Source organism: Schistocerca piceifrons, chromosome X, assembly GCF_021461385.2.
Source record: "Schistocerca piceifrons isolate TAMUIC-IGC-003096 chromosome X, iqSchPice1.1, whole genome shotgun sequence".
NCBI classification, from domain to species: Eukaryota; Metazoa; Arthropoda; class Insecta; order Orthoptera; family Acrididae; genus Schistocerca; species Schistocerca piceifrons.
The window spans coordinates 670895380-670923080 of NC_060149.1; the positions used below are offsets into that span (position 1 = coordinate 670895380).

Consider the following 27701-nt stretch of genomic DNA (forward strand, 5'->3'; position numbering starts at 1 on the left):
GACTGCAAGAACTACTTTTCGGGAAAGAAATTCGTTGTGTGTGGTTTGCCGCGAAATTATTGCTAAATCTACAGTAATGGTAACGACGTTTCTTTCCAGAGTGAGCCGGCCGCTGTGGCCGAGCAGTTCTACGCGCTTAAGTCTGGAGCCGCGCGACTGCTACGGTCGTAGGTTCGAATCCTGCCTCGGGCATGGATGTGTGTGATGTCCTTAGGTTAGTTAGGTTTAAGCAAAAAAAAAAAAAGTGTACAAATGTGTGTGAAATCTTACGGGGCTTAACTGGTAAGGTCATCAGTCCCTAAGCTTACACGCTACTTAACCTAATTTATCCTAAGGACAAACACACACACCCATGCCCGAGGGAGGATTCGAACCTCCGCCGGGACCAGCCGCACAGTCCATGACTGCAGCGCCCTAGACCGCTCGACTAATCCCGCGTAGATAGGTTTAAGAAGTTCTAAGTTCTAGGGGTCTGATGACCTCAGATGTTAAGTCCCATAGTGCTCATAGCCATTTGAACCATCTCTCCTGGGTGAAATTCACTGGAAGATACGTGACTGCGGCAAACCTGCTTTCGCGCGATGCTCATGGTGTTCAATTTCTATTCTTCGAATCTTTCTACGATGGCTATAATACAAGGGATTGCACCAAATCCTCCCGAAGAATAGACATAAGAATGAAATATACGATTTAGTATAAGAATTCGTGTAAGAATGAAATATAAGAACATGAGAATTTAAAATGATCGTAACCCCTGAAAGTACCATACAAACATATATTATATAATAAATTACAAAAATTAATGAGTAACCCAGTAGTAATTTTACAGTTAATACTACGCTTCAGTATTCCGTAACTTGACATCGAACATTGATGTAGTAATTGTCTACGGTCATGGGTAGATAAATGAAAAAGGGAAAAAGAAATTGAGCTTGGAACAAAGGGCGCAAAAGTGTGAACCCACCACTCTAGCCGTTGTACCAACACTGCTTAAGAGTTCACCGCTCGTTAAAAAGCATCTAAATTGCGTCGGAAATTTTAGCGTAGTTTTTTCAGAAACGGTCGAGTGTCTACGGGTAAGTCGAGACACATGTTCGCTTACTTTGACCCCTCTTCCGTCGAGCGAAGCTTCTGGCAAATCGGGATACGGCACATCCCGTGTTCTTCTCCTGAGTTAAGTGAGAGGTCGGCGCGTTCTGTCGTCACGTGGGTGTGCGCCCACATTCCTCCAGCGGCGAGTTTAGGGCCTCAGCGCTTCTCTACGGACCGCACTTCCTTCCGTATGCAATGGCGTTACGATCCCTCCAACGGTTTTAATTTTTTAGCGTTCGGGTCGTTTCTTTTTGAACGCCCCTTGTAGTTATGGGGAAGATACATGACAGATTCATGGCGATACAGGAAATGTAATTCATTCACAAAGAAGGTCATTCTCAAAATACTCGTCAAACCGATTCACGACTACAATTCCTCGTTCTTTAAGCGAAACAGGTACGTAATACCAAAAAAAAGTTGCTCTCTTAGTCATTCGTTTTTTAGTCTTCTACTCTGAAAACCCCCTGGGCATTATTTCCAATAGAAATTAAGAAACATAATTTCTGCTCAGGTATATCCCTCATATTTACTACGATTTTAAGCATCGAGACGTACCGAGAGTCATTCTTCCTGCTCACCATTTTCGAATGGAATATGGAAGGCGCGAAATAACAAATGCTGTATGTACATCCCACAATACCTAGTGCAGTCGTTTGACGAGTACTGATGTAGTTATTGTGAACACACAGGATGAGACGGAACTTCGCTTTGTTCCATATTGCCCTTGGGCATTACAGAAATAAAATCCATCTAAAACCCATAAAGAACACAGAAACAGTAAGAAAACTGAGCAGAGGCTGTTACGAGCTATACAGCAGCGTGCTCACGTTTATGAAATGGGAGATATCTTTGCTGCAAGACCGTGGAAGTGCTTGCGCAGTGAGTGCGAGAGTTACGACGCTACAAGCAACTTTTAACGTGGAGTTATTATACGACTTAATGAGATGAGGTCGTAGGGTTTTGACGACAGAGACCACTTTGAGATTACGGCGTTCAACTATTTCAGAAGAGAACTTCGATTGCGAGTATCGCAATAAACACCGTACGAGTTATGGCAGTATAACCAACAGACAATAAGTTCCTGTTCTAGAAATTCATTGCAAATGATATGCGTGTTTCACTATTTTAGACTACAATGGAGGTCAGTACTGGGAATGCCGAAACTTTGCAACGTAGTCCACATGACATCGACATTTCTAGATGATGTCCAGTCACCCGCGAAAATAACTGAATGAAACTTGCCTGTCACTTCCGACGACGGGAGTTACTCATTGTTTGTGGTTTCAGCATGACACATGGTCCGATTTACTGGAGATGACAGGATTTTAAAAGTCTACGAAGTATCAAAATAGTTCGTTTTCGAGACAGAAATCTCGTTGATGTATGTTTGCTGACCTGCTGCGCCACCGACTGGCACATGATGTTCTGAGAACGTATTTAAACTGTGTTACAATGTACCACTGGCTAGAGACTAACCATCAGGATTTAGGTTTCTCATCTTTTCCCGAAGTCAATTAAGGTCAATACCGAGATGAATCCTTCGAAAAATAACACGGCCTATTTCCTTTTCTTTTCAGGCTGTGTATTCCAGCTAGAATGACCTCGGCGATGGGTCGTGAAACTCAAATCTTGCTTCCTTTCTTCCAGTGCACGCCAACCACTGTATGGCATTTATGCAGTAATGATTGACTGACACACTCAAGATGGCCAGCAATTTCACGAATAATTTCTGCAGCTTCAATAGTGTGACAGCCAGCTTCCTACTCATCCATAAAAAGAAATATGAAGGTGTTAATATCTGGATATCGAGGTTTCCACGGCAATGGCAATCAACGACTGTCGAAAACACAGTCATGAACGTCACAGTGTGCACTGGGTTCGTCATATTGAAATCACATAATTGTCTCCTGTTAATTGGTGGCATTTTCTCAAATAAGTCTAATGGACGTTGCTACGAAAGAAAATAAATTTTCACTTCGGAGCGTATTGAGCAGAACGTAAAATACGGCCTGAAAATCATATACCATGTCGCCCAGTACGTTAAATGGAAATCTGTCTCACAGGTGACTTGTCGCAGTCGAAAACCCTTTCACTTGTGAGAGAAACCTCACTAGTAAAGAAACCATGCTTGATAAGTTTGCTGTAGCTAAGATTAGACAAAGTTACTACAAGTAGAAATATACCCGCCGAGAAACTTACCGTAATGTTTGCCTGGCGAAATTGGAAGTACCACAGGTTGCTGTTTTTGCCGTTGATAACCCCTTCTCTTGCGAAAGAAGCCTCGTGAGTAAAAGAAAAAAAGTTAGCTGCAATTCAGATTAGCCAAAGGTTTTCTGAATTCGAATTGAATGTTATTTGCAGAATAAACTCAAAAGATGCCAACGAAGTCGCTATACAAGACCAGAACCGAGTAGATCATTTGTAGCACTGTGAACCAGAGTGAAAAAGAAGTCAAAGTCTGTGAATAATACCAAGAAAGAATTGAAGAATCCCAAGTCTCGTCTGATCGAGGTAGCGTTCCTGGCGAATTTACGAACTGTAGCCAACGCGGTCGAGAGTTAGAGTGTTGGTTTTATACGATTAGAGGTAAAGTGATTCGTTAGACTTCTGACCCATTTAAGAGACAGGCTCTTCTCAGCCAAGTGGGAATATTCAGGGAGGGGACTTCCAGCTCCGGTTGTTGCCTTAAAACTAAGAGAAACCTATCGAAACCCTTGATCAGAACTAGGGAATGGGGGCTATTTTTAATTTAATTCTGGGATAATATATCCCAAAGAAAAAGTGAAAGCCAGTAAGTGTATTTGTTCACGTGTATCAGAATAAAACCGAGAGTTGGACTTGCTTAACAAGTGCAGTATACCTATGTTCCCGCCAATTAGAGGCCACGAGGTCGACAACAGTTTATGATCGTGACGAGAGTGAACTTGCGACGCCGTATATTTCACTGAGAGTTTCCGCCCAGGACACGTGACGTCCCAGTGGGCGTAGTGGCGGCGTCACGTGGCCAGTGGAATTCAACTGAACCTACCAGTACCGGATATTTGCTTCGGCGTGTAACCTAACGATGATGTGGCGTGTGACGCCACACGTGCGCAAACGGAAAGAGAACAGAATACTGACAATAACTCTTTTGCGTCTGTATTAGTTTTTGGAATGTAGGTTGTGGTAACAGACTGATCTGTAGCGTAGACCAAGGTCTAGGTTAGGTCTGAAGATGGTAGTATGGTTGACGAAGCCAAGAAATGTGAATGTGAAATACTAGATACTGAGGCATAGTGATCTGTAGCGTAGACCGAGGTCTAGGTTACCTTGAAAAACTACGCCGTGGTTGAGTTAGCGAGGCGGTATTGACCGGTTCAGTTAGTTCCATACATCGAATCCCCCGGGATTACGGCCGTGGACAGGTGTAATTATATGTGCCTTTACGTCTGCAGCTGCATGGTGCCTTTGCTGTTGTTTTCGAAGCTTGCCGAAAGTGGCGGTGTGTACTTCTTCCGCTTCGTGTAAGTCCTTGTTATTGCCTCCGGCGGCCGTCACTCCTGTTTCTACTCCTGGTCGAGATATGAGAAAAAGTGATATTTATTCAAGTCCACACGACGGAGAGATGTGTCAGTTGTTATGTCTTCGCTTGCACCTACTGCCACTGCCCTGAGGTACATTCAGTACTCAGCTGCCATAGGGATGTAGCACCTGCCTAACAATTTTTGAGCTTGCGCAATAATTCTCGTACAGTATCTGCAAGACGCACTCAAGTCACACACTGTATGATTTGACGAGACCACGATAGAGTTTTATCGGCGGTCCTGTTTCACGAAAGCAGTCAGGAACTACTTAAAGTATGGTAAGACACGGTAACCTCCTCACTGTAATTCGTTTTTTGTACAAGTGCCTATATTCTCTACTGTTCCATTTTTCCCCATCATGTATGAACATATCTAAGCAGTGAATGATGTCACTACCTGTGCCGACGAGCTGTTTTCAACGCATTGTACCTATGAACATGTGATTTATACGAAATACTCAGAAGTGAATGATGATTCTTAGAAATATTCTGGGGGGGGGGGGGGGGGGGGGAGCGGGCAGGGAATGGTTCATCTGACAGTTTTTGGTCTTTCATCAATCCTAAACATTGGAAAAGAATTTTTTTGACAACCTGGTGAAGTATTCCATTCTAGTGATACCTACAGTGCTATTTATTATACATGTATGTTCAGTACAAACTTGTTCGTACATTAACCTAAATTGTAATTGGAGGAAAACTCATCCATAACAGGCGTTATACTATCGTCAATCTTCCTGTACTTAGCACTACTTAGAGCTTATCTCTGATGCCCTCCAAGCGTAGATGTACTACCTTCGAATAATAGAGAAATTTGATTTATTCTTGATGATAGATAATATGTTAAGTGTAAACAGACCTCTCAAGATAGTTCATGTGACTCGTAATGCATGGTGTTATAAACTGATATAAACGATCTGCTAATCAGTTGATTATTACAATTTTGGTAAACATTTTTGGAAAGCAGTGATCAATTAATTGTTATATTTTGACTAAAGTTCAGTCTTGATCACATCATGTATGTTTTAATGATATAGGTAACCGGTTTCGGTTCTTTCTACAAAACCATCATCAGATCCATGGCTCCCTTAGGATGGTAGGCGGAGCTCTCCTCGCTACTACGCAGTCAACCTATATCATTAAAACATACATGATGTGATCAAGACTGAACTTTAGTCAAAATATAAGTTGATTATTAGACAAATAAACATTTTCTCATCACGCAAGGGCTTATGTCATACACAGCATCGCTGTAAATCAGCTTCAGCTCTTTCATGTCTTGTTAGAACTTGCTGAACCTTATGATATGGCACGATGTAAAAAAACATGGTTTGCCTATCCCACAATAAACGGTGCACCATACATCAAATGTTGTTATAATATGCTGGGGACTATTTAAATGCTGAGTCGTTCATGTCTATTTTAGTAAATAATGACAATAAAGAGATGACGTCATTTAATTACAGGCTGTCGTTCCTGAAATGATTATTCCCATTTTTCAACAAAATGCTGTTTACGAACTATATTCCTGTGTTTTCTTTTTACGCTGGAAATGTTGGCGTGAGCTTGTTATTTCATTAAATAGTTGATTCATATGTCACTTACGAGTATCTACCACTGGCTTCTCCAAAGAATGTAGACTTTCTAAGACCAAATTCTCGCAACATGGCCACAATCTTGCTGTCCAGCGCAAATATTACCGTGGCAGTTCCTGAAAGAACAATAACTCTGTTGTCCGTACGACTGAAAGCACGAATTCGGCAGTGAAAAATTATTTAGGATTTCTGCTTTGATCATTATTCCTGTTGCAATGCAGAACAACCGAAAGAAACTTTCTCGCGACATGCGTTTCGTGTTTCACGATCTTGGAAATGGGCAGTGCGTAAAAATCTTAACACAGATTCGCGGCATTATACAATAAGGTCAGAGGGCCATTAATATTTTTCTTTATGAATAAAATTAAAATTTTCTGACCGAAAAGAGTAGTCAAATGTCGTATAATTACCATAGCCATAAAACACAAGAACAGAAATAAAAGCTCTTATCTCCACTTTGTGAGCACAATAAACCAGCGGGTATTAATATGTGGCAGTTCGTTCTGCTTCCGCTGTAATCCTCTTCCAAACAAACAGTGGAATTGCAAAAGCATACTCAGACTTTCGTAAATAACCGCGAATCAAGTTTTTCATCGTTACAAGTGGCATTATACACACGTTCTGTAAACATTTATTCGGAATGTTGCCCGGAAGTAGGATTATAACGATCGATTTTTTTTGGAACAGGCAACAGCGGACATCACAAATCTTGGATTAATGACGGCCGAATAATTAAACTACTCAGCCAGAGAATGAGAAACAAAGACGACATCAGGTCGAAGGTTAGTTTGAATGCCGTAGTGCTATCCTAGGCATGCTCATGTTGGTAATGGTGTGCCGTTGCTCTCATCCTGCCTGTGAACCAAATCAGCCTCCCAGTTACTAGGAGACCAACACTTTAACGTAGAATCAGATCCATACTATAGCTTGACAATTTTCATATACGCAAATGATAGTTACCCATGAAAGTAATGGGCCAGAAGTGCTAAAAAGTCATACGACCCAACCTTCATGTTGTGGACTTTTAATATGCATACATATTTAAGCTCCCTTATGGATTTAAACAGTGTGACAGACAAGGATTAGAACGCGGAACCTTGCCATTCATAGGAAATTGCTGTTACCAACCAAGCTATCCAAGCAATAATCATAACTCTCCTCATAGCTTCAGCTCTATCAGTAGTGCTGTCCTATGCACCTGGAAGAAGTAGTACCACGGAAAACTGGCTTAGTCTCAAAGCAGCTCACACTCAACTCCAGAGTGAAGATATTCACTTGGGATTCAAATATATTGATTCGTCAGTGTCATAGATTATAAAAATTCTCACTTTTTATAACAAATGACTTCGTACCATTCAGTGGGTGCTACGTAATTCAATACTGCATAACTACATTTGGTCATGCCCTTTTCATTAGTTGCAGTTACTTCCAGGATCGAGAGTTAACATCAATAAGAGACAATTTTAGTACACTTTTTTTTTGCAAAGTGTAGTCTCTTTAATGGTGCTGTGATGTTGCAGTGTGGACTTACTGTAGGAGAACCAATGTTTTCAACACATTATACCCCTCTTTTTTAGTGAGCGTTTGCGAAATAGACATGCCAAAATGACAACATTCTACCATACTGGCTGCCACTGGCTGAATTTAGATATGTTTTTTAATTATTTTATAGCTGTGCATTAATTTTAAAATTTTGTGTATTATAACCCACTAAAATCGACATACATGGGCTAGAATCCAGAAACATATCAAATCACAGTGTTGAAATGATAGGAGGCTGGCCGGATTTCTCAGGAAAAGACACGGCACCGAAAACATCTAGATGTTCCCGAGTATAAGATACTAAGATATGCTGCTGCCGCAGTTATTGGAAGGCATCCCACTGGACATAAGCCAGTCAGTGTTGTTCATGTTGACATACTCTCTTAATAGAACATTTGGACAGCATTGGAACGGTCGTTCGGGAAACGCGTAATGGTGTACTTACTCACCAAACTTTCATTTGTGACGAAAATTAAAACAAAAGATCTACAAGGAAACACCGACGACTCCGCAAGGCATGAAATGCCTTACAATCCGGGCCTGTGGAAATCAAACGTGCAGTGTTGTTTCTCCAGAATCGCTTTATAGCATCCAGAAATGCTCTGAGTCAACACGTTGAGCACTTGGTATGACAACTGTGATAATAAACAGACTAACCGTACTTGAGTTAGCGCTTGTTTGCATTTGACATAACAGGGCAGACGTTTGTGGAACCTCTTCTCCTGACGGTGGGACATGGTTTGCGACGCTGTTTGTTTGATACTATGTGGTCAAGTCCCATACATGTTATGTCGCTGAAGTTCTCTTAGAACTTTCTTTTAGATGCCACAGAAAAAAGTATGTAGGTTAAGTACAAAAAAAGATGGTGTTGTAATTCGGCGCCTATGAACGATAAAGATTACTTGATAACCTCAGGAAACTTGCCATAGTGTTTGCTCCAAGCTGAAGCAAACCGTACCTATATATTCATTCCGGGTGTAGCTGAGGTGGTCATTCTTAGCTCCCTCACTCTGTATAATTAATATACCTATGACAAGGTACTATACGTCGTTTAGTGAGGAATTTCTTACCATTAATATGGCAGAAACAAAATTATAATATTTTAACTAAATGGCTTTCCTGAGTTACCCTGTTTAATAGAAAATTCGAGTTTTACAGAGGAGCCTGTTTAACTTTCTTCTTCTTCTTCTACTTCTACTACTACTACTTGCCCAACTGAGGGAGAACGTTGCGAATTAGCGGTGATACCTATATGAAAGGTCGGCAGCCGAGTGTCGAACAAACATGATTTCGCAACCCAACAACTTTCGCTGACTTCTGTGTAAGTCTCCAGGATGCAGGACGTCTGAGTAGCGGGACGTACTACACGCAGTCCCATCATAACTGTTCAGAAGTAAAGTTAGTTCATTTTGGTTTTGTCCAGTTTACTGCCTGACACCAAGTTTTGAATAGTTTTACGGTACCTTTGTCGAATTTTTAGCTAGTTTGCAAACAGATACACGAATATAATTAATAATCTCCGTCTTCTGAAATATCTCAGCATAACCATGAAAAAAAAATCGAGATACCTGATGCAGAACGGACTTCTTCCCAGCAACCAGCACAGATTTTGAAAAGTAACGCTACTCACGCAAAATACTGAAAACTTCAGACTGACGCATATTTTTCGTTTTACGAATAATTCCTGATTATTACCTGACCTACAAAACAAAACAATTTTTTGAGATATCTAATTAGCTGTGAGACGCAAAAGCAGAACGAAGTATTTTGTTTATGACGGAAAGCCGTGAAACTACACACAAAGAAAACGGTAGCTGTGCTGCGGAGAATGTGATGAAACCAGTTGTTCATGCGCTCTATCAATGAGCTACTAGAAGAATCTAGCAATACTGTCACATGGCTGTTGGTTGTATAGTTATTTCTGACGCACAGGTATTCCATGGATGTTTACTACAAAATTGGTATTTCATTTTATAGAATTTGCTTGAACGTGTAAACGTGCCTACAGTACAGCATTAAGTAGGTTTCCAGACAATGTTTCTTCGGATACATCAAGCACCGACGAAGGCCAAAATAATTCATTTATTTCCCGAGAAACTACTTGCAACATCTCATGATTCAGGTTTCGCTGGGACCTCTCAAAAATCGTGGAAACAATAGAAGACAAATTAAGGTACGTTAGAAATTATGTATCGCTATTCTTACTAAACCGTAACCACGGAAGAAAGAAATCGAGAATTTATCGTCCTGTCCTCTTTGAAGTCACTTCACACGACCAATTCTCGAAAGAAAAAAGAAGGTCGTTTTGTGATAGTTGTCTAGTAATCAACACAGTATATCTAATGTGATGATGCTTCAGGCATGGCTGCGTAATGTCTAAAAATGGAAACTGTACTTACTTAAATGCGTTTAGCAAACGGTTCACGCGTTTTCGAAGGATATTGTGGAATTAACTCACAAGTCTGGCTTCTTTAGTATATGACCGTTTTTGGTGTAATTTTGTTCAAGTATACTGAATGATGGTGCGTTGAGGGAAATCAAAAGTAAACGTTGAGTAATAATATGTACATGTTGATGTCTTTCATACTCACAAAAAGTATTTCAATAAAAACACATACCTGAACAGCAAATTTTGTTATTCGTGCTGCTGTTTGTATTTTACATTATTTTAACACATTTTGTATTCCACGTGATTGTAAAAACCGTTAGTAATGATAACTTTTCGTCTTAAAAATAAGCCATAAGAATTTTGAAAAGTCATTAGCATGAAAAATAATTACAGAAACTACATTAAAAGACTAAAACCACCTTCACTGACAGAAAACTAAAAAATGAGAGGAAACAGTCATGACTTTCGACGATTTTCTGCACTCATGAGCAGTACAAAAGTGTTAAAATGCCAGTTGTACCGCATTAAATAGCGATATGAACTATCAATGTACTGTTAAGTTATATATTTTTGATGAAACGCTTTTTGTCAATATCATTATATTGGCAAACATTACGTATTCTCATTTAACATGCACATACGTATGTTTTCCACCAGAATAAAAGAAAACCTACTGAGGATGGTGTAACATCACCAAAGCATGTGTGGGCAAAGAGAGAAATATTGGAAAAAGTGATCTGATCAAGGCAAATACTGTAAAAATAAACAGATATATATGGGCGTCATTTTTGCTTCAGATGTGCTGTGTGCTCGAAGTACTGTCCTACGATGTTACTGTAACACTAACAAAAATTTTCTGTTTCCGCAATTTAAATTTCTTGGTCACCGAAAGAACGCATTATTATTTATTGAGAGGCTCACTTTTTACGAATGCGTTGTAGCAGAAAGAATCGTACTGTGCATCATTTAAGCAACGTTTTCTCTTTCTATCCTACTGGAGCATGTGTTGCAGCCTCAAGAAAAGTTTACAGGGTCTTCCGTAGAAGACTCGCGAACGGTTGAATGGCTGCGAATATAAATGCATTTATTTCTCAGTAAGGTTTGTATGTCCCTAGCCGTAAAAGAAGCGTGGATGACCAGATTTATGGCTTCAGGATTTCACACTGGGTCATAAATTCTCCGTGCTGGCTTTTCATTTGACGAAACCTGCATAAAGGGATCGCTTTGCAGCCCAGACCGATTGCGGGTAGGGGGAGACGAGATGGCAGAGTGTTGCTCCCATAAAGACGACACTGTGTCTATAGTGTTCGCATCAGTGAGTGACATAGGCCGCTGCTTTGTTTGCTGCCATCCTCATTTATACGTCTGAAAGAAATTACATGTACAAATATCGAGAGAGATGAAACAGTGGGTAAGACCCTGGACTCCTGCTCGAAGAAATGGATTCAAATACCTGTCAGGCCACCCGTATTTAGGTTTTTCGTTGTTTTCCCAAATCATTTCAAGCGAATGGATTTATTTCCTGTGAAACGTACACGGTCGATTTCCTAGCAGCCAAAGACATTTCCATCAATTTCAGATAGATGACGTTGTGAAAGTAGAAAATGTCTGATGAATGCCTTTTCGATAAAAGGTTCCATACAACATCAAGGAAATCATTAATTTTTTTGTGAAATAGGTTGACAATATCAAACAATTCCTTAGAATGTACACTTTTGTTTGACAGTAAAACTCCTCTTTGTTTCTCTTCCTTTCAACCTTCATGCGGGAGGACGACGGTTCAATCCCGCGTCCGGCCATCCTGATTTAGGTTTTCTGTGATTTCCCTAAATCGCTCCAGGCAAATGCCAGGATGATTCCTTTGAAAGGGCACGGCCGACTTCCTTCCCCGTCCTTCCTTGATCCGATGAGACCGATGACCTCGCTGTCTGGTCTCCTCCCCCCAAAACAATCCAATCCTTCATGCGTTCTACTGTGTCCCTGCTCGGAAAGGAACGTCTTGTCGTACTATTACGGAACAAGTTAACACGTATGCATTCGAAAATGCACTTCATATTTATGTTATTTTTAAAGATTATTCGGAACGTAGAACGAAGCAGTATGCCTTGTAGCTTTACCAACATGGAACAAAGCATTGTTGTTATCTCAAGAAATTCGCTGTATATTTAAAAAATCACCCATTTCTTCATTCCTGTTACTGTTTAATAGTCCAAATCTTAGTCGCTGTTCACTGAAATACTCTCTCCTATCTGTGACAAATGCCTCTTAAGGGGTATGGCTAGTACTCAACTCAATACAAGGTATGGTTTGTTGGAACGTGAGACTTCGGGCAGCGTGGGTCGTCGTTCTACATTAGTGAATATAGAGTGTTTTCAGCCTTTAGCGAACTCGTCGTCGACCAGACGTTTACCTTAATCTTGCTCTCTCTAGATCCACAAATTTCCAATACAGAAGTTACTTTTCGTATGAACTCTTCTCCTATAGCTGAGCCGTACTTTATAGAAATTTTAAAGCAAATTATTTCGAATTATTCTGGAGATAGAGGGAGTCGGAGCACGAAGCGGAAATGGACAAGATTGATGACGGGTACGGCCATATCCTCTTCAAAGAAATCATTCTGAAATTTGCCTTAAACAATTAAGGGAAAGCTAGGTGCCTGGACGGAGATCTGGTCCTTTCTCTTCCTGAAAGGGAATACTGTTTCTTAAAAGCATTACGCCACTTATCTCAGTAATTTATGTAGATTGAAGAAATTTTGTGTATTTTTGTGTCAGTTCTGTCAGCCAAAGTCTGATTGCACTCAGGGGTGATTATCTGAGAATGGTTGGGAATTAGTGGTCTAGTGGGTGTTCAGCTTCGTTAGGCCATTCTCTTTCTATCTTTGCTACTCCCTGTGCCTGTTCAGTGGATTCCGGAACTAAGAACCGAGCGAGGTGGCGCAGTGGTTAACACACTGGACTCGCATTCGGGAGGACGACGGTTCAATCCCGTCTCCGGCCATCCTGATTTAGGTTTTCCGTGATTTCCCTAAATCGTTTCAGGCAAATGCCGGGATGGTTCCTTTGAAAGGGCACGGCCGATTTCCTTCCCAATCCTTCCCTAACCCGAGCTTGCGTTCCGTCTCTAATGACCTCGTTGTCGACGGGACGTTAAACACTAACCACCACCACCACCACCGGAACTAAGCAGCATCACTATACCTCATGTAAGAATACAGTCATCTCTTGCCTCGTTACGGGCAAGAATGCAGAAGAACTAATCTCTCCTGATACATGACATAACCCACTAAGGCTCTGTAATCCGACTGAAATCTGTTAACCACCCCTGAGAACCGTCACGGGCCTGTAATCCAGCGCTTTCAATGCTGTAGCTTCTAGTGAATCGAAAACCCAACAATAAAATTCCGGTTTTCAACCTTCCTCGCGCCATCTGGCACTAACTCATGCGCCTCTGACGGTTAACAGGAAGAAAAGCTGCTGCTGCAAGACTAGGTGTGACGAGACTCCCCAGTCTGTGACGTCAGCGAGGTGCTGCAGACTGTGCCAAGTATCGTACTTGACTGCACCTTGTGTCATTTCTTCGGTTTCCTGGAAGACTTGATCGCAGCTCCGAAACAATCGAGTGAATCGGAAAATGAGACTTCGATCTTTAAATTTGCAAGTTCCTTTATCTTAGTAGTTGTTTATACAGGGTGTATATAAAAAGAAACACCTACGAAACGTAGCAAACGCGGGTGAACCCCTCCCACATACTCGTAAAGAACATTTTACTAAAAGCGATTATACATATATCAAATTTCTTAGTTCATTTTTGGGAAATAAAATGGCATGAAAACAGAATAAAAATGACGGGGAATTGTAGATAATTAGATGCTTTGTTTATCATAGGATACTTTAGAGTTCTTCGCATGCTCTAGAGCATATCCCGCGAGAGGTAGAGGTCCCGAGTTCGATTCTAGGTCCGGCAAATAGTTTTAATCTGCCAGAAAGTTTCATATAATCGAACATTCCACTGCAGAGTGAAAACTCATTCTGGATATTTCACGTACATTTAACATATTTAACACGTAATCACACTGGTCTCCAGCGACTTTCACCCTAAAGTTTCATTTCAATGCAACTCAATGTTTACAACTTTTTATCTCCTGAACTATGAGTCGTGCAGTGATATAATTTTGCCGGTACATCCAATGGTACACGTGGCTACTACCTGTAAAAGTGTCACGAATACAGTTAGTAGTAAAGAAATAAATTAAAACGTCATGCCTGATGCGCAGCACTTTTACTGCATGAACAGTGAAAATATAGTAAGTGATAAGCTTCTGTCCACTCATAATTAGATGGGGGTTGTCGGCCAGAAAATGTTTCGCAAAGGTTTGAAACTATGTGTGAAGGTTGCTACAAGTTACTAAGTGCTCTCATTCGCAAATACAAATTCAAGACGATAACAGCAATGTTCACAGAGCGACACGCACACGACTCTAGTCTGACGAACTCTCGGGCACGCTATCACACCTCGAGTGGGCCGCTAAATGAGCCGATCTTAGTCCTATATGTAGTGTTTGAGACTATTTTGAACAGCAGGTGGAACACAGAAATCAACATGCCAGCAATTAGGTAGCTCTACGGAATCTAATCACAAATAATTGGCTTCAACTCGGTATCGCACACCTGGAGAAACATGCGGGCTCTATTCCACTCCGAAATAAGGCCCTTATCAAGCATAGAGGCGGTGTTAAACTCTGTTTGCACGCTATCTCCTCGGGCTGACTAATTCTTTTGTCCAATGAGACTGATTAGGATACCAAACACAACCGAAGGAAGCTTTGATGCATCACAGCGCTGACATTATGCATTTCTCGACAGAGAATTTCTCTTGATAAATAGCAATTTTGCCGTCTACTGCACTGTATAAAGTACCGAATACTAAATTATGATGAAGAGAGTTACTCGGAATGGATAAATATAACTAAACAAATGATGTCGCTCACGAAGAGAAGACGGCAAGTGCCATAACCTGATTTCCCAGAAATCCGCCCAGTGGATGAGGGGTCAAAATAAGCGAACACGGGTCTCAGCTTATCTGTCGATATTCGACAATTTCTTAGAAAACTACAGTCAAAGTTCTGGAGGTAATGTATGTGCCTTTTAGCGAGTAAACAGTCCAAACTAAGCTGTAGCACAGTAGCTAGCGTCGCGGCTTCACACTTTTTGCGCCCGTGTTCGAAACCCGATTTTCTTATTTTTGTTATTTATTTATCTACCAATATCCGTGGAAGATCACTACACGAATGTTTTTCAGTATATTGAAATAACGTTGTCCTTATTGGTCTACTAATTATACGTCTGGTGAATCAATTTAAATAAAAGAAAAAATAAATAAATGAAAGGTAAAGTTATTTGAAATTGTTTTCGTTAAAATTCCTGTAGCGTATCTTGATTCATAATCAATTTCAGGCACCAGTTTTCGGAAAAGTAAGCCGTTATGTGTGGTTTGCCGCGAAATTATTGCCAACACGTGAAATCTTCAGTAATGTTTACGACGTTTCTTTTCTGGGTAAGATTCATGCGAGGAAATATGACAAACCTGCCTCTGCGCAATGCTCGTGGTGTTCGGAATTTCTACGTTTCGTGTGTTTCTACGGTTGGTATCATCCAAGGGAATGCAGCAAATCTTCCTGAGCACTAATTGTGAAACCCAGTTGTAGTTTTACAATTAATATAACGCCCTTGCATCTCCTAACTTGATAAGAAACATTCCTGTAGTAGCATTATACGGACGTGCGTAGATAAATGAAAAAATAGAAAATAAAATAAATAAGGATAATGTACATGTTCCGAACATGGTACACGAACTTGAGACACTAACCACTACGCGATCAGTCGGTCTCAGCGTATGACCCGTTAAAACGCATCTAAACTACGTCGAAACTTTGTCATTTTCTCAGAAACGGTCGAGTATCTACTGGTAAGCCGAGAGACTTGTTCGTGTATTTTGGTACATCTTCCACTGATCAATTTTCTGGGATATTAGGATGTGGCACTTGCCCTGTTCTCTTCGTCAAATGTTAAGTCCATCGGGTAAGCAATGACAGATGACTCGTCACTGTGGCGGAGCTGACGCGTAATGCCATATTTTTCGGTTTGAGAGATAGCCTGGTACATCCGTATTGAAGGCCAGCGTAACGGAGCTTGAAGCAGCACGAAGAATATCAAATGGTTCAAATGGCTCTGAGCACTATGGGAATTAACATCTGAGGTCATCAGTCCCCTAGAACTTAGAACTACTTAAACCTAACTAACCTAAGGACATCACACACATCCATGCCCGAGAGAGGATTCGAACCTGCGACCGTAGCAGTCGCGCGGTTCCGGACTACAGCGCCTAGAACCGCATGGCCACCGCGGCCGGCACGAAGAATATCCACGTGACATTTAATGCGGTGGTACACTGTAGCAGCTGGGTGGCAGCACCGAAAGCATCAGCCAGCTAGGCTGAAAGCACAAAACATTTCTTGCCCACTTCTGTGCAGACTAGCTGTGGTGGGGGAGTGACAGAATATGCATCTTACTCAAACGATTTTAATGAAACTATTCGGTAAAAAAAATCGATTCTTTCGCATCTTACAGTCTCATTCTTCATCTTCGCGGCAAACTGTCTGTATCTGTTCGTTAAAAATCATAATAATTGAGGCTTTTCCAGAAGAACGGTCCATAGGCCAGTGGGTGCTTTTTCGAGAAATTGTTTAAAATTAATCAACGGGCTGCCTAGAATATTCTACCAAGGTTTTGTTTCATTAACTTAGTGCTAGAGACCAAGGCAACGCTTTTTTGATGCGTGCGCGCGTAGCACTCTTCATTCAGTTTGATGTAGAGTGTGGTTATGTACAGTTCAGCTAACTTGGAGCATCGGCAGTTAGTGTTGTGTTTACATTACGAAGAAACTGCCGGCCGAAGTGGCCGCGCGGTTCTGGCGCTGCAGTCTGGAACCGCGAGACCGCTACGGTCGCAGGTTCGAATCCTGCCTCGGGCATGGATGTGTGTGATGTCCTTAGGTTAGTTAGGTTTAACTAGTTCTAAGTTCTAGGGGACTAATGACCTCAGCAGTTGAGTCCCATAGTGCTCAGAGCCATTTGAACCATTTTTGAACGAAGAAACTTGTTTTGAAGTTGTGCAACAGTAAAATAGTAGTAATGGATAGTAAATGACAATTCGAATACGAAGAAAGACGACACGAAAATAAGACATCACATAGGGTTCCGCCAGTGGCGTTGGAATTAAAGGAAAAACACTTTCAGTTGCGTCATCGTGTTGTCAAAAATTATTACTTGCAACTAGGTGGCGGTCAGCAAGAAGAGCTATGTGACAGCTTCTGTATAGATCAACGTAAAGCATTACAATATTCTGTCCATTATAATGTATAGACTACAGGATAAACAGTGGTATTTTATTTGTATAATTCTATTCAGCTACCAGTTTACTTCATTACGGTCTATTGACACTGATTTATGTTATCAGAAATATTGGTTTTTAGATTTGAAATGGAAATGCCGTGTGAATAGGGCCACCCGTCGGGTATACCGTTCGCCTGGTGCAAGTCTTTCGAGTTGACGCCACTTCGACGACTTGCGTGTCGATGGGGATGAAATGATGATCATGATGAGGAGGACAACACAACACCCAGTCTCTGAGCGGAGAAAATCTCCGACCCAGCTGGGAATCGAATCCGGGCCGTCAGGTATGAAATTCCGTCGCGCTGACCACTCAGCTACCGGGGGGGGGGGGGGGGGGGGAAGTTTTTTACATTAAAAACATAGGTTAATATATCTAGTATTATGGAAAGATTTACTTAATAGTAGTACACAGTCTATTTAAATATGCCTGTATTAGAATCGCGTTGTCCCTTCTCGCCGGAGGTTAGAGTCCTCCCTCGGGCATGGGTGTGAGTGTTGTCCTTAGCGTTAAGTTAGTTAAGTAGTGTGTGTCTAGGGACCGCTGACCTCAGAAGTTTGGTCCCTTAGGAATTCACATACGTTTGAACATTTTTGAGAATCACATTGTTTTCCAAATGTATTGAAAGTAAGTATTTAAACTGTCCTAGCTCAAATAAACATTTTGTCCTATGGACCTTTGTTCCGGAAATTGCGTAAATTGTGATATCTCAAAATTTAGTAATCCACTGCGTAAAATTCAAGCAGTTTTCAATGAAAAATGGGAATCTATATGACTTTGCAGTTTGTGCATCTTAGGTGATGAATGGCAACTTATGAAACGTAGCTAATTTTTCTATTGTACTTTGGTTAGCGGACTAACCAGCGTCCTATGCGTGCACCTGCAGGTGCAGATAACTGGATCCGGCCGCTCGTGTAGTCAGCTCGCAAGCTACCGTCTCTCTCTCCGTCCTCACACATACACTGGAAAAGTGGAATCGGCGTAACGGTGCGGCGTGCAGCGCAGCGCAGTCGCGGATGAGCTCCTGAAGGCGAGCGGTAATCCGCCGGCGAACCGCGTGCCCATTGATCGGGCATCGCCGCCGCCGCGACCTTGCTGACGCCTGTGTCCAGAGCAGGCACTGCGTCGCGTGCATAATGATGAGCCGGCAGGCCGCGAAACACGGGCCGTGCGGTGCTGCTCGCATCAACAATACATGCCGCGGCGCCGGCGCGCTGCCGTCTGCCGCTGCAGGCAGCTCGCCAAGACGCCTGTAAATAAGTCCTACTGCTCCCCCAAATACACTGTTCACTTTCGGTAGTGACACTAGATAAAATAATGGAAGCTATCTCGAGAGGGGATGGTTTCCTTATGCCACTCAGTTAGATGAGTGTCTGGCTGGCCCTTAACGATACTTTTCAACTTTAGTGACTAGACTCTTGAGGAATAACGAAGTCTTCCTCTTCACCTTATCTGGGTCATTCTTGCTGTCCTCAAGAAGACCTCCTTCGACACGAGGTTCTCCCGCAACTACACTGCCGTCTTCTTCCCAATATGGGCCCTTGGCATGTTAGAAAGTCAAATGAAGCTACAGTATATGGTTCCAGAGACCTTTTCAGGTCTCAAATATCAGTGATCTATATTTGTAGTTCCTTTTGACTGAAGCACTTATGCCTGGATTTCAGGCTGGATCCCCCGTTTCGTCCCATGCCGAGATGCTGCTCCAATACAATTGGAGAACCTCTGCAATGCTGTTCGACTTCAGGTGGAATACCAAGTGGGCTGAGGCGCGAATGAGAACGATGACTGAGGAGGGAGGGGTGCTACGGTAGACTGTGAAGCTGTGCAAAGCCACTGTACCAGGGTGGTGTAGTGCTTAACGCATCTATCTAGTGAGCAGGAGACCTGGGTCGAGTTTCAGCCTTGGTACAAATTTTCATTCGACGCTTCAGTCTACTCATACACAGGCTACAGAGTATTGTATATGAGAAGTTCAAGTCTTCGTTCCTGCTTCATTGGTCTCTTCAACGCTTCCTGGATTCATTATTATCGATTCAAACTTGCAGCCGGTCGCTGTGTTCTAGGCGCTTCACTCTGGAACCGCGCTGCTGCTACGGTCGCAGGTTCGAATCCCGCCTCGGGCATGGCTGTGTGTGATGTCCTTAGGTTAGTTAGGTTTAAGCAGTTCTAAGTCTAGGGGACTGATGACCTCTGGTGTTAAGTCCCATAGTGCTTACAGCCATTTGACCATTTGATTTCAAACTTGGGTTCAAAACCCATCAGATTCATACATGCTCGATGTTTAGGTACCATATTTCTAACTTCTGCGGAAGAATTTTATTAGCTATCTCTTCTATTGCTTTCTTGCTGTGCGGGGGAGTCAGATTTTGGTTGCGCTGCAGGTGGCCTGTTGTCAACTGGTCGTTTAGATGTTGATTGTTGTGTCATAGATCCCCGTCGCATCGTTAGGTAAGATGTTGGCTTCTGGCGTTTTAGCATCATGTGTGGCCTAGGAGAAGAACCGACAGAAAGAAGATGATCAAATGCTGGACGTGGCTGAAGCGAAAATCTGGGAGCCGCATACTGCCTCAAAGGTGACACTGCCACTGCTGAGGGACCACACCAACTCCGGGTGCTGGACGATCTTTAAATCGCTGGGAAATTTTCGCGTTTTCTGCCTAAGTTGATTATATTACAGTCATATGTACTGTCACGGCCACTAACGCCACCTTGTACGGTGGTTGTCAGCTCCGAGGAAGCCAGTTAGAATGAAGGAAGTTCAAGAAATTTTTTTAATTGCGAGTCACATATAAAACAGAGAAAGCCTTTACGTTATTACTGCTCTACGAATAAAGTAGTAGAAATTGACAACCTGGGGCAAATAAAGAAGCTTAGGAGTGATTGAATTTACGACATAATAAAGGGAAGTTATACCTTGACTTCCCCTCAAGATCGTGGTCATTAGAGACGTAGCACTAACTCGCTGGTAAAGGATACACACAAACAGTCCTCCTCCTAAGGAAATATCCCGTTACTTTCCTGAATCTCATTAGGGAAAGCAACAAATTTCACTGTCCTTACACTGCTGTAACACTTTAGCAGACGGGGACGTTTGCGTCCGTTTGAGCGCTAGCTCCATGTTTCAGAGGTAGCTCTTTAAAATCTTAAAAAGTACTACCGGGATCGTAACTGGTCGCTATAGCCTATGCGAAAGGGTTGCAGAGCTGCTCAGCCAAATAAAATGAGAATTTTTAACAGAGATCCGATATTGCTCTCGTGAACCGTTGGGCAAATCTAGAGAGCCGGTATTGGACGAAGACCATACGACAGTTCTTCTGCCACTATCTCAAATCTCTCGTAAGGATTAGGAGAATAAAATAATAAGGTTATATGCAGACGTACACTTACGTTTTCCCAAGTTTGTCTAAAGCACTTGAGGAGAGTGCCGGAATATTTGCATTGAAAAGGTCACGACCCATTCCGTACGCCAAGCAGAGAACCCCCGTCGTCTGTATTGTCCTCTACGTCGCGGAATTCTGAGACACAAACTGCCTTCTTTTATGTACGTAAAATATAAGGTAGAAGACGACCACCAGACGCATGGGTTTGGGAGAATATTAGTCGATAAAGCAAAAGTAATCTTTGATCTGCGTCTTTGAATTCAGTATTGAAATAAATATTCCACTGTTGAAGTCATGAATGACTTAAATGTTGAAGAATGTTAGCTCACAGATTATGACAAGTTTTGATCATGTCATGGGAAGGAAATTGCGATTTAGTCTTGTTACTGCCTTCGCTGTTCTGTACCATCTCCATTTCCTTTTGGCAAATCATTTTGGAGACTGGCCGGCGACATATGCCATCGATCATTAGAGAGATTATCCAAAGAGAGAAACCCTTTTACTATTACGTTATGGCCATCATAGGTCACAAGCGAAAACGTTTGGTTTGCGTTCCAACTCAGTCACCAACCTCTCGTTGCGAGTGCTTTTTCGATTGCGCAGTTCAGGAAAGCGTGTACGGATGTTGGAAGGAATGGATAAAACTAGTGATAGACAGAACTTAAGAGTCAACCCCTCAAAGATACATGTTTCTGCTTAATTCATCAGTCACCCTCCGTTATTTTTGTCACAAAATACCTGTAACCGAAGCTGGATGAAAGTGGTACAAAGAAACAGTCTAGACATCGTAAGTATCTCTTTTCGAGAAACATTCTGGCTAGTTCAGAGCAGCCTGTTCTGCACAGTAATTTCTCGCTGTCTTATTTATTGTTGTAAACTAAGACAAAAATTTTGTTGCTGTATTTATTTTATTTTTTAAAGTTTTTCTTTTAACTTTAAAACAGGTTATCAGCATTCTGTGACGTATGTAGTTAGTCTTTCCATGCTCGAGTAACTTTGATTCAAATTGTCTTTCGGGAACTGGTCGTGAATAAGCTCCCTATTCTAAGAACCATGCCCTTACTTCAATCTTATATTGTAATAAGCTAGTAGTGCATTTATACTCTATTTATACCACTTTGCAGTCTGGAAACGATTTTGTCGCTTTTGGCTTTGCTAAAAGTGTTAAGCTAAAATGGAGAGAGAACCAGGAGCTTAACACTTGTGGAACCCGCATAAGGATCGTTAGGGAATTTGGTTTCACTCACTGAGATGCTGAAACATGCAGAGACCTTTAAGGAATAGCTACATCTGGGCGGGTGAGATGTCCCAGGAGAGCGATGGAGTCCCAAGTCCCAGCTCCTCGATAATCCAGGAAATAAATACGTATATTCCTGGTGTCATGTGGAAAAGGTAATTGTATGCTCACAACTTATATTCATGTCAATGAAGCTCAAAGAGAGAATTCGGTATATTTAGCCAGAATTGTTGGTGAGTATTAAGTAACTTATCACCTCTACGTCGCCTGCAGTTCGCTACAATCTGATCATTAAACAGCACTCAGCAAAATTACAGCCATCTTTTTTGTTATCCTGTCATTTGCAGAAAGGAATGAGTACGTGTAAGTCCCAAAGATCACAGTAAAACTATGGAGTATCAAAACTGCACAATATCGACAACATTATTATCTTCGGAATCTGTTTGCTATAACGTCGTCGTCTTTATTGATACTGCTCAGTCGACGTCTGCATCTAGTATAGCCATATATGGTTGCGAGGAAGGTGTGGAATAAAAATTCGTTTGAGGAGTAATGGACTCCTGTGTTCTAGTACAATAATTTCTTATAAAATTATAGGAAAGCAAGTCGGGTAGAACAACACTACTGTCGAATTTAATTTCTGGCAAACTCTACTCTCACTATTAGCTAATATCTCCGCTCACTGAAAATTGCGTTTCATTGTGTGAGAGTAAAATGTTATACTGTTAGAACTTCGAAATATCACTTGGAGTAATGCGTCTGCATCATATAACAAAAATACGATATTGCAGTGCCTGTATTGTTAAGGAGAACGATGCAATGTTCCTTCGGACATGCCGAAAACAGGCAGCGATTATCAGTTAAAATGTCTTCCCTGCACAGGAATTACATCACGTGTGTACGAGTACAGGTTGTGACGCAGAAACGACGGCACATGGAAGTTTGGGTCTCGTCATGTGTCGTGCACGGTTAGCCAAAGCGGTTAATGCGACCGCTCGCGTAAAGTGGGAAATCTTGGATCGAGATTTTCATTGTCATTCCCTTATACAGCTGATGGATGTTCATATTCGCAACTCCGAATACATTTCATGTATATAACAAAACAGTGAGTACCTAGGAATAACGATATGGAATGCCCTAAACTGGTATGACAATATAAAACAAATACTAGGAACAATCTTGCTGGCAGAACATCCGCAACTGAGCATTATAGCAGAGGTTGAGAATACTGCTTCAGTTGTAAATTACTTTATTTTTAGACGAACGGTTTCGGACTGTTATAAGCCTATCCTCAGGTGTCAGGCTCAAAGGCAGCACACCAAGCCTTGTACACGCGGTACAGCTACGACACCTGAGGAAGGGCTTATAAGTCCGAAACCGGTCATGTGAAAATAAATTAGTTTACAACTGAAGCGGTATTCTCAACTTCTGCGACAAATACTAGGAAAAGCATATACCGGACTCAGATCCGTTGGAGCAGTCTTAAGGAAATGTAATTCATCCACGAAACAACAGAATTACAAAACACTTGTTCAACCGATTCCTAAGTGTTGGTCAGCAGTCTGCGACCATCATCAGATGAGATTAATAGAAGAGATAGACTGAATCCAACGAGCACAGGCACGATTCTTCAAGGGATCGTTTAGTCGGTGTAAGAGCGTTACGACGATGCTCAACAAACTCCAGTGGCAGATGCTACAAGGGAGGCATTGTGCACCACGGAGAGTTTTACTACTGAAACTCCGCGCGACAGTACGTTCCAGGAAGAGTCGTGAAACGTATTACTTCCTCCCACGTACGTATCGTGACATGACCACTACGACAAAATCCGTGAAATTACACTACTGGTTATTAAAATAGCTACACCACGAAGATGATGTGCTACAGACGCGAAATTTAACGGACAGGAAGACGATGCTGTGATATGCCAATGAATAGCTTTTCAGAGCATTCACACAGGTTTGGTGCCGGTGGCGATACCTACAACGTGCTGGCATGAGAAAAGTTTCCAACCGATTTCTCGTACACAAACAGCAGTTGACCGGCGTTGCCTGCTGAAACGTTGTTGTGATGCCTCGTGTAAGGATGAGAAATGCGTACCATCACGTTTCCGACTTTGATAAAGGTCGGATTGTAGCCTATTGCGATTGCGGTTCATCGTATCACGACATTGCTGCTCGCGTTGGTCGGGATCCAATGACTGTTAGCAAAATATGGAATCGGTGGGTTCAGGAGGGTAATACGGAACGCCGTGCTGGATCCCAACGGCCTCGTATCACTAGCAGTCGAGATGACAGGCGTCTTATCCGCATGGCTGCAACGGATCGTTCAGCCACGTCTTGATCCCTGAGTCAACAGATAGGGACTATTGCAAGACAACAACCATCTGCACGAACAGTTCGACAACGTTTGCAGCAGCATGGACTATCAGCTCGGAGACTATGACTGCGGTTACCCTTGACGCTGCATCACAGACAGGAGCGCCTGCGATGGTGTGCTCAACGACGAACCTGGGGGCACGAATGGCAAACCGCCATTTTTTCGGATGACTCCAGGTTCTGTTTACAGCATCACGATGGTGGCATCCGTGTTTGGCGACATCGCGGTGAACGCACATTGGAAGCGTGTATTCGTCATCACCATACTGGCGTATCACCCGGCATGATGGTATGGGTTGCCATTGGTTACACGTCTCGGTCACCTCTTGTTCGCATTGACGGCACTTTGAACAGTGGACGTTACATTTCAGATGTGTTACGACCTGTGGCTCTACCCTTCATTCGATCCCTGTGGAAACCTACATTTTAGCAGGATAATGCACGACCGCATGTTGCAGTTCCTGTAGGGACCTTTCTGGATACAGAAAATGTTCGACTGCTGCCCTGTCCAGCACATTCTCCAGATCTCTCACCAACTGAAAACGTCTGGTCAATGGTGGCCGAGCAACTGGCTCGTCACAATACACCAGTCACTACTCTTGATGAACGGTGGTATCGTGTTGAAGTTGCATGGGCAGCTGTACCTGTACACGCCATCCAAGCTCTATTTGACTCAATGCCCAGGCGTATCACGGCCGTTATTACGGCCAGAGGTGATTGTTCTGGGTACTGATTTCTCAGAATCTACGCACCCAAATTGCGTGAAAATGTAATCACATATTAGTTCTAGTATAATATATTTGTCCAATGAATACCCGTTTATCATCTGCGTTTCTTCTTGGTGTAGCAATTTTAATGGCCAGCAGTGTAGAACTAATTCAGAGCTCTACCGAAAATCGTTCTACCCTCGCACCACTCGTGAATGGAACAGGGAAAAACGCTGGTGCTGTGAGAAGCGTCAGGGTGGGTGGGTGGGGGGTGGGTGGGGGGGTGCAGGCGGGGGGAGAGAGTGGTACAAGAAGAACTCTACGCCACACACAGTGAGGTAGCTTGCGGATTGCAGATGTAGATACCAATTGCTCTTTATCACTCGAAAAACAGCGACTGCACTGGGGAGAAAGCAATAACATTCATCTCCGTAATGAGTGTTATCTGTGAAAGATTATTCTAAGAACTCAAGTACTATGGTTGGCGATATCCCAGCACACTAAAACCTGTGTCTTTGCTCAGTGAGCTTTACTCACTACGTTTGACTTCACAACGCGAGTAGTAAAACTAGTACCCTTTGTTACTGCCTTCCCCATATATTTATGCTCGCTCCTTGTCAACGTCGTACAACACATTGTTTTTCATTACTGTCTTTAGACGCCGTTCTAATTGGCTGTTTTCACTGTCGGGGCAATTGCCTCGACGCGCAGAAACTATGACTCGGCTTATCGCAGTGTCCTTACTTCAGAGTGAGTCTTACGTTTCCTGACAGGGGAGAAGAGATAGTGGCGTACAATTCTTCAGAGACACATTGTGCGACTGTCCGACCATCTACTTTTAATTTTTCTTTGAGTACTTTAATTCCTTTAAGGTAAATGACAGGAATGTTCCTGTGAAAAGAACGCGGCCTATTTTCTTCCCCTCCCGAGTTTGTGATTCGTCTTTTATAACCTCGTAGTGGACAAGACATCAAATTCTGATCTTCGTTCCTTCGTTTTTGAATATCAAATCTCTCTGCATTTTACCGTCAATTAAGAGCATTTGACAGTGTGACATGTGATTCATTCGCCGGAAAAAGGCGTTAAGTTCGACGAAAACCTCGGAAATGTTAAAGAGAAGATTACACCCTCTACCTTTCTTTCATTCCGTACTCGTCTATAATGGCTCTGAGCACTATGCGACTTAACTTCTGAGGTCATCAGTCCACTAGAACTTAAAACTACTTAAACCTAACTAACCTAAGGACATCACACACATCCATGCCCGAGGCAGGATTCGAACCTGCGACCGTAGCGGTCACGCGGTTCCAGACTGAAGCGCCTAGAACCGCACGGCCACATCGGCCGGCTACTCGTCTATAACAACGCAAATGGAAAACAACTCTACACAGCACAAGCGCTCTTCACAGCCATTCACGTGACACAGGTGACAAAGTACGCTTAGAAGGGAATTACCACGGACAGCCATGGAAATGGGTCGCAACATTTGGCTTAGAAGTTCATACATTCCTTCACATTTGAGAGCTAGCCAAAGTTTAGTAAAGTGAATGTAATTATATGTATGGAATCAATCATTCATGAAAAATAAGTGTAATTTCCAGTACGAGAGTACAGCTACCACTCCAACAATGTGGCGACGTCGTGACGTATCATCATTATTGTGCGTCTTTTATCAAATGGGGTCATTTCCCACTTTCAGTTTAATTCACGGCGTGATATTCGCTCGAGATAGATGATCACAGTTATGTTACGGTCGAAAGCATGTGTTAAGGAATTTCCCAGTGGTATGTAAAACACAGCACAAGAGAGACCCGTCGTTAACTCCTGAATAATACTATGATTTGTCAGTTATTTGTAACCTACGAAGGTTCTCTCTGATGCGCCGAGGAGTAGGGTACCGAAAATTCCAGTTGATTTCTAGGCACTGTTCGAACGAATAAAGATATTTATTGAAATACGACAACAAATGATAAAAAAAATCTGCAGGGATTCCGAAGTTCCAATGGTTTCGTAGACGTTGCTCCCTGCCACATTATACACAACCAGACACTGGCCCCGGTCAATGCTCTCCTCTGCAGTGGTATCAGGAAGAAAGCCGTCAGTTAAGTGGTTTTAATCTGATCAAAGTTTATTAAGGGAGTTGTAAGCTAGTGAGCGCAACCAAAGTGAAGCCTCCTGGGTCGCGTTTTCCGCTGCCAGACAGTTTCAGCGGCGTGAGCCCAGCCAAGTGACGGTGTAGATACTGACAGTATAAAACACGACCTACAATAGAGACTATTCGGTATGCTGTTAACGTTGCTAGCTTTGGAACGGCAACGTTTTTCTAAATTCCTATTACAGACTCGTACAATGAGTAGAGGGTGCAGTGTAG

At 42.4% G+C, this 27701-nt stretch overlaps 1 protein-coding gene across 2 annotated transcripts in view; it reads right to left on the reverse strand.

Moving 5' to 3' along the window:
* LOC124722010 (facilitated trehalose transporter Tret1-like) overlaps window positions 1–27701 on the reverse strand; it is a 277295-nt gene that overhangs the window by 135327 nt on the left and 114267 nt on the right. The gene's annotated exons all lie outside the window — the stretch shown is intronic.